The sequence below is a fragment of the Sus scrofa genome, chromosome Y (assembly GCF_054392235.1).
Source record: "Sus scrofa isolate SSC_HxYL_T2T_F1_AM1 chromosome Y, Sscrofa_HxYL_maternal_Yorkshire_Landrace_v2.0, whole genome shotgun sequence".
Taxonomy (NCBI): Eukaryota; Metazoa; Chordata; class Mammalia; order Artiodactyla; family Suidae; genus Sus; species Sus scrofa.
Window position 1 is genome coordinate 37,794,094 of NC_139402.1, and position 6,799 is coordinate 37,800,892.

The window sequence follows — 6,799 nt, forward strand, 5'->3', positions numbered from 1 at the left end:
CCTTAAATTCCTGACAACTGTGTACCCCACAAACAGCCAGAAGTGGAACTAGTCACCCCACTTCCATCCAGCACCCCATTAGACAGGTTTATACTTATCAACCTGTGAAATACCCACCAGACATATCCCAGCTACGTTCTCCGGAAATTTGTTACTGTGGATAGCTAGTGTTTGATTTCCTCTATTGACGTGTACGTTCAGAAGCAGGGAATGGTCCTTGCCCCCATTCAAGTATTTCGTATTGGTTGATATTGAGGGCCTCGTCTTTGGTTGAAGGCAGAGGGGCCTATTGTCATGGTTTGAGCTCTGGAATGAGATTTACTATCCCGTTCATACGTAGGAGGCTTTTTTCCCCTGTTGGAAAAGACTGGCACTGATGTGTTCCCTGGTCCCTTTCAGATATATCCTAATGCAAAAGCAAGCCTGAGCAGTGGATATTTATTTACTCAGGAGCCTGATGAGAATGGTGGCCATGAGAAGAATGCTGGAAAGAATACTTATCATCCAAGTGTCCAATATATCCAATGGATCCTCCTTTAATTTAGTATCAACCTACCTCCAGATCATGAGCTCAGGCTGCCCGATGTACAACAATTGAGGGGTGACGGTGAGAGCTTCCCACTTTGGGCCCATCCCTCGCCTCTGCTCTCACAGAGGGTCTGTGGTGTCACAAGGCTTGGTGGGCAGCATGCCATTGCCAGGGCAACCATTGGGCCTGAACTTCTCAGGTGGAAGGCAACTCCACCTCCTCTGTGCCCACCTGCTCTCTACAGAAGGAGGGCTCTTCCCCTGAACGTGTGTCAGGCTACACAGGGTGGTTCATGTACTGCTTCCGAGGAATACACAGTCCACAATCTCATGGGGAAAGAAAATAGGGGATTGAAAAACACCCACTCCCCAAGGAGACTGAACAGGAAAACAATGGCCGATGGAGGAAGAACAACACACGAGCATCCCTGTCCGTGGTTGGAGGCTTTTACACTGAAGGAAATATGGAATAACTTTTACCCTGATTTGCACCCCATGCCATTGGAGAAGATATAGGTACCATACCAAGGCCTTCAAAGCTGTCTTCCAGTATGGAGCAGGGATTGTAATGCACACATTTTGGGAGTCAGGCCTGGAAGGAGAGAAGACTCTGGTACCTGTGTGCTGGATTGTCCCATTTGTGGGATATCCACCTTAAACAAAGACATGTCCTAGGAGCAATTATCCTGCCATTGATGGTTGCTTGAATCAACAGCTCCTTTACCTCTCTCTCCTTCTTTTGATCTCTTTCTGTCTAGCTCTCTCACTTTCCCCTTTGCCCCCCTTCAATGTCTCTTGAATCCTGCGGCTACATGTTGATCTGTGGTGATAATGGATGAGATATATTAGCCACGAGAATGGTCCAAATTATCCCCCAGCCTTTTCTCCCAGTCATCATAGGTCTGACCAAATATAAAATCAGTGGTCCAGAAAGACTTCCTGTGCTGTGTGGAGACACCCCAACTATGTCACCCTTCCACAACACTTCCCATATTCTGCCATTCGAATGGACACGCTGACCACTTCCTAGGTACTTCGGTCTGGAGGGTCCCCTATTGGACTCAGAGCGCAACACTCTTGAAACATCGTTCAAATGAGTGCTCTCCCAAGAAATTGCTTCTCTGCAGCACTCCATATCTGGTCCATGAGGTATTGTGGATTTGCTCGGGTCTGGATCTCTGCACTCGTTCTTAGCGGATATCGAATATGAAGTCTATGACTCCTCATGTCTCAAAGATTTGGCATCGAAACAATGGTCTGAGCATCCTTGGCCAGTGGGCTGGCCAACCATAGCCCAGGGTGCAAGAAGTCTGTCAACCAATACCAGTCTCTGCAATAGACCTCCTCATTCTCTAGCCTCATGAGTGTCAGGGACAGAGCCCACTCCCTTCCAGGAGGGAACTTTCAATACCCTCAAATTGCAGGCATCATCACAGGGCTCCTGCAAGATCAGACAATCGACACACCTTTCCTTCCTTATGACTGTAGACACAACAAACACACTGGCACTGGCCCCAGGCACCACACTCCCAGGAAGCACTCCAGGAGAGGGAGGGCTTGTTCTTAGCCACCTGTGGAAAAGGCACCTGAAATAGACCGGTTACATTTCGGTTAAAATGCCTCTGTTTGGAGGGCTCCCCTGTGGCTTAGGCTATGGAAATATGGATTCAGAAGTGTGGAGCTGAAAATGCCTCATTGGGAATATCTTCCTCAGGGTTGAGGGCCTCATGCTTGGTGGAGAGCATTGGGGCATGGTTTCCTTGTGTGTGCCCCGGGATGTCTTGTTTCTAACGTCCATGAAGCACAATTCTTTTTTCACATGGAGGAACTCCCTTGAGGTATTCTGCCCACTGATCCCCTTAAGGTATCACATGTTCAAACACCAACCCTCTAGAATCCACATTTAGCTTTGGAGGCTGTTGAGAGTGGTGGCTATGAGTCTACAGAGGGAGATAATAGTGTTCATCCAAGAGGACCACCCATCTGATGGATCCTCCTTTCCATCAACTTCGACAGACCTCCAGAGCAAGAGCTCCTGGTGTCCATCCTTGAACTCTCAAGGTTTGAGGGTGAGACTTTCCCACATATGGCCCAGCACACACCTCTTTTCTCACAGAGAGCGTGTTCGGGCACAAGGCTCCATGGGCATCATATCAGTGCCGTGGCCACCACTAGGACTGCACCTTTCCGAAGGAAGGCAACTCCACACACTGGGGAACCCAATTTTCTCTATCATGATGGATCTCTTATAACTTGTGTAGCACGTCAGGGTCATGTACTTTCTCAGTCACTGCCTCACACGAATACACAGGACAGAATCTCTTTTGGAGAGAAATGAGGTCATTCCAAACACCCAAACAAAAGTCCCCTCAACAATCACATCAAGGAACGACTGAGGTAGAACACCCTATGAGCTGCCATTTCAATAGGAAGGGTCTTTGCCGCTTAGGGAAAATAGAGGGTTTCATTTAATTGACCCACACCTCGTGTCCTTTGAGAAGACATGGGTGCCAAGCACGGAGGACTGCTTGCAATCGACGTGCTTCTAGAGACAGGCCAAGAACGAGTGAAAATCTCATGCAAGAGTCCTGATAGAGCCTTTGTGTCTAATAGTCCCCGGCAACACAGACAAGGGCTTGGGAATGCAACTGTGCCGTGGTATGTGGCTTGTATCCAAATCTCTTCTCTCTTTCTCTCTTGGCTTCTTCCTCCTTCACTTTCTCTCCAATCCTCCTCATCCAAGGTTATCTCTGCTGGTCCAGGTTGGCAAATCTCAGCCAGGAGAGCAGTCAAATTCTTTGACCTAGATTTTCCATCCGTCTTCCAAACTCCTTTCAAATACAAAATCATTTTCAGAAAATAACTCCTCTTTTTTATGGAGACATTTCACCTTACACAGTGCACCCCTACCTTACCATTGTCACCCCTTCACACTGACAGATAACCATCCCATTTCCACTGCGTTCTACATGGTCACATATTTGATTCAGAGGTCAACATAATTTCAACCACCTACACATAAGGGACCTAAAGAGAATTCACTTATCTTCAGCACACCCCACGTGTGGGATCAGGTCTGTGAAGTTGCTGGTGAGGTGGATCTCTCGCCTCAATCTAAGGGGAGTTAAGACATGAAGTCTCTGACTCTCCATGTCTCAGGGAATTGGCATCTAAGAAGCGGTCTGAGCACCCTTCAGCAGGGTCTGAATGACAATGGGACAGAGGTCAAGGATTCGGTCCCCTCAAACCAGTCTCCATTTGGTACAATCCTCCTCCTTCTCTAGACCCTCAATTGGCAGGCCAGAGGCCCCTCTCGTCCAAGAGCGAAACCTCAAGACCTGCCCATGTAGCCCTCACCACAGAGCTCACGGAAGATAACAAGAGAGACTCCTTAAATTCCTGACAACTGTGTACCCCACAAACAGCCAGAAGTGGAACTAGTCACCCCACTTCCATCCAGCACCCCATTAGACAGGTTTATACTTATCAACCTGTGAAATACCCACCAGACATATCCCAGCTACATTCTCCGGAAATTTGTTACTGTGGATAGCTAGTGTTTGATTTCCTCTATTGACGTGTACGTTCAGAAGCAGGGAATGGTCCTTGCCCCCATTCAAATATTTCGTATTGGTTGATATTGAGGGCCTCGTCTTTGGTTGAAGGCAGAGGGGCCTATTGTCATGGTTTGAGCTCTGGAATGAGATTTACTATCCCGTTCATACGTAGGAGGCTTTTTTCCCCTGTTGGAAAAGACTGGCACTGATGTGTTCCCTGGTCCCTTTCAGATATATCCTAATGCAAAAGCAAGCCTGAGCAGTGGATATTTATTTACTCAGGAGCCTGATGAGAATGGTGGCCATGAGAAGAATGCTGGAAAGAATACTTATCATCCAAGTGTCCAATATATCCAATGGATCCTCCTTTAATTTAGTATCAACCTACCTCCAGATCATGAGCTCAGGCTGCCCGATGTACAACAATTGAGGGGTGACGGTGAGAGCTTCCCACTTTGGGCCCATCCCTCGCCTCTGCTCTCACAGAGGGTCTGTGGTGTCACAAGGCTTGGTGGGCAGCATGCCATTGCCAGGGCAACCATTGGGCCTGAACTTCTCAGGTGGAAGGCAACTCCACCTCCTCTGTGCCCACCTGCTCTCTACAGAAGGAGGGCTCTTCCCCTGAACGTGTGTCAGGCTCCACACGGTGGTTCAAGTACTGCTTCCGAGGAATACACAGTCCACAATCTCATGGGGAAAGAAAATAGAGGATTGAAAAAGACCCACTCCCCATGGAGCCTGAACAGGAAAACAATGGCCGATGGAGGAAGAACAACACACGAGCATCCCTGTCCGTGGTTGGAGGCTTTTACACTGAAGGAAATATGGAATAACTTTTACCCTGATTTGCACCCCATGCCATTGGAGAAGATATAGGTACCATACCAAGGCCTTCAAAGCTGTCTTCCAGTATGGAGCAGGGATTGTAATGCACACATTTTGGGAGTCAGGCCTGGAAGGAGAGAAGACTCTGGTACCTGTGTGCTGGATTGTCCCATTTGTGGGATATCCACCTTAAACAAAGACATGTCCTAGGAGCAATTATCCTGCCATTGATGGTTGCTTGAATCAACAGCTCCTTTACCTCTCTCTCCTTCTTTTGATCTCTTTCTGTCTAGCTCTCTCACTTTCCCCTTTGCCCCCCTTCAATGTCTCTTGAATCCTGCGGCTACATGTTGATCTGTGGTGATAATGGATGAGATATATTAGCCACGAGAATGGTCCAAATTATCCCCCAGCCTTTTCTCCCAGTCATCATAGGTCTGACCAAATATAAAATCAGTGGTCCAGAAAGACTTCCTGTGCTGTGTGGAGACACCCCAACTATGTCACCCTTCCACAACACTTCCCATATTCTGCCATTCGAATGGACACGCTGACCACTTCCTAGGTACTTCGGTCTGGAGGGTCCCCTATTGGACTCAGAGCGCAACACTCTTGAAACATCGTTCAAATGAGTGCTCTCCCAAGAAATTGCTTCTCTGCAGCACTCCATATCTGGTCCATGAGGTATTGTGGATTTGCTCGGGTCTGGATCTCTGCACTCGTTCTTAGCGGATATAGAATATGAAGTCTATGACTCCTCATGTCTCAATGATTTGGCATCGAAACAATGGTCTGAGCATCCTTGGCCAGTGGGCTGGCCAACCATAGCCCAGGGTGCAAGAAGTCTGTCAACCAATACCAGTCTCTGCAATAGACCTCCTCATTCTCTAGCCTCATGAGTGTCAGGGACAGAGCCCACTCCCTTCCAGGAGGGAACTTTCAATACCCTCAAATTGCAGGCATCATCACAGGGCTCCTGCAAGATCAGACAATCGACACACCTTTCCTTCCTTATGACTGTAGACACAACAAACACACTGGCACTGGCCCCAGGCACCACACTCCCAGGAAGCACTCCAGGAGAGGGAGGGCTTGTTCTTAGCCACCTGTGGAAAAGGCACCTGAAATAGACCGGTTACATTTCGGTTAAAATGCCTCTGTTTGGAGGGCTCCCCTGTGGCTTAGGCTATGGAAATATGGATTCAGAAGTGTGGAGCTGAAAATGCCTCATTGGGAATATCTTCCTCAGGGTTGAGGGCCTCATGCTTGGTGGAGAGCATTGGGGCATGGTTTCCTTGTGTGTGCCCCGGGATGTCTTGTTTCTAACGTCCATGAAGCACAATTCTTTTTTCACATGGAGGAACTCCCTTGAGGTATTCTGCCCACTGATCCCCTTAAGGTATCACATGTTCAAACACCAACCCTCTAGAATCCACATTTAGCTTTGGAGGCTGTTGAGAGTGGTGGCTATGAGTCTACAGAGGGAGATAATAGTGTTCATCCAAGAGGACCACCCATCTGATGGATCCTCCTTTCCATCAACTTCGACAGACCTCCAGAGCAAGAGCTCCTGGTGTCCATCCTTGAACTCTCAAGGTTTGAGGGTGAGACTTTCCCACATATGGCCCAGCACACACCTCTTTTCTCACAGAGAGCGTGTTCGGGCACAAGGCTCCATGGGCATCATATCAGTGCCGTGGCCACCACTAGGACTGCACCTTTCCGAAGGAAGGCAACTCCACACACTGGGGAACCCAATTTTCTCTATCATGATGGATCTCTTATAACTTGTGTAGCACGTCAGGGTCATGTACTTTCTCAGTCACTGCCTCACACGAATACACAGGACAGAATCTCTTTTGGAGAGAAATGATGTCATTCCAAACACC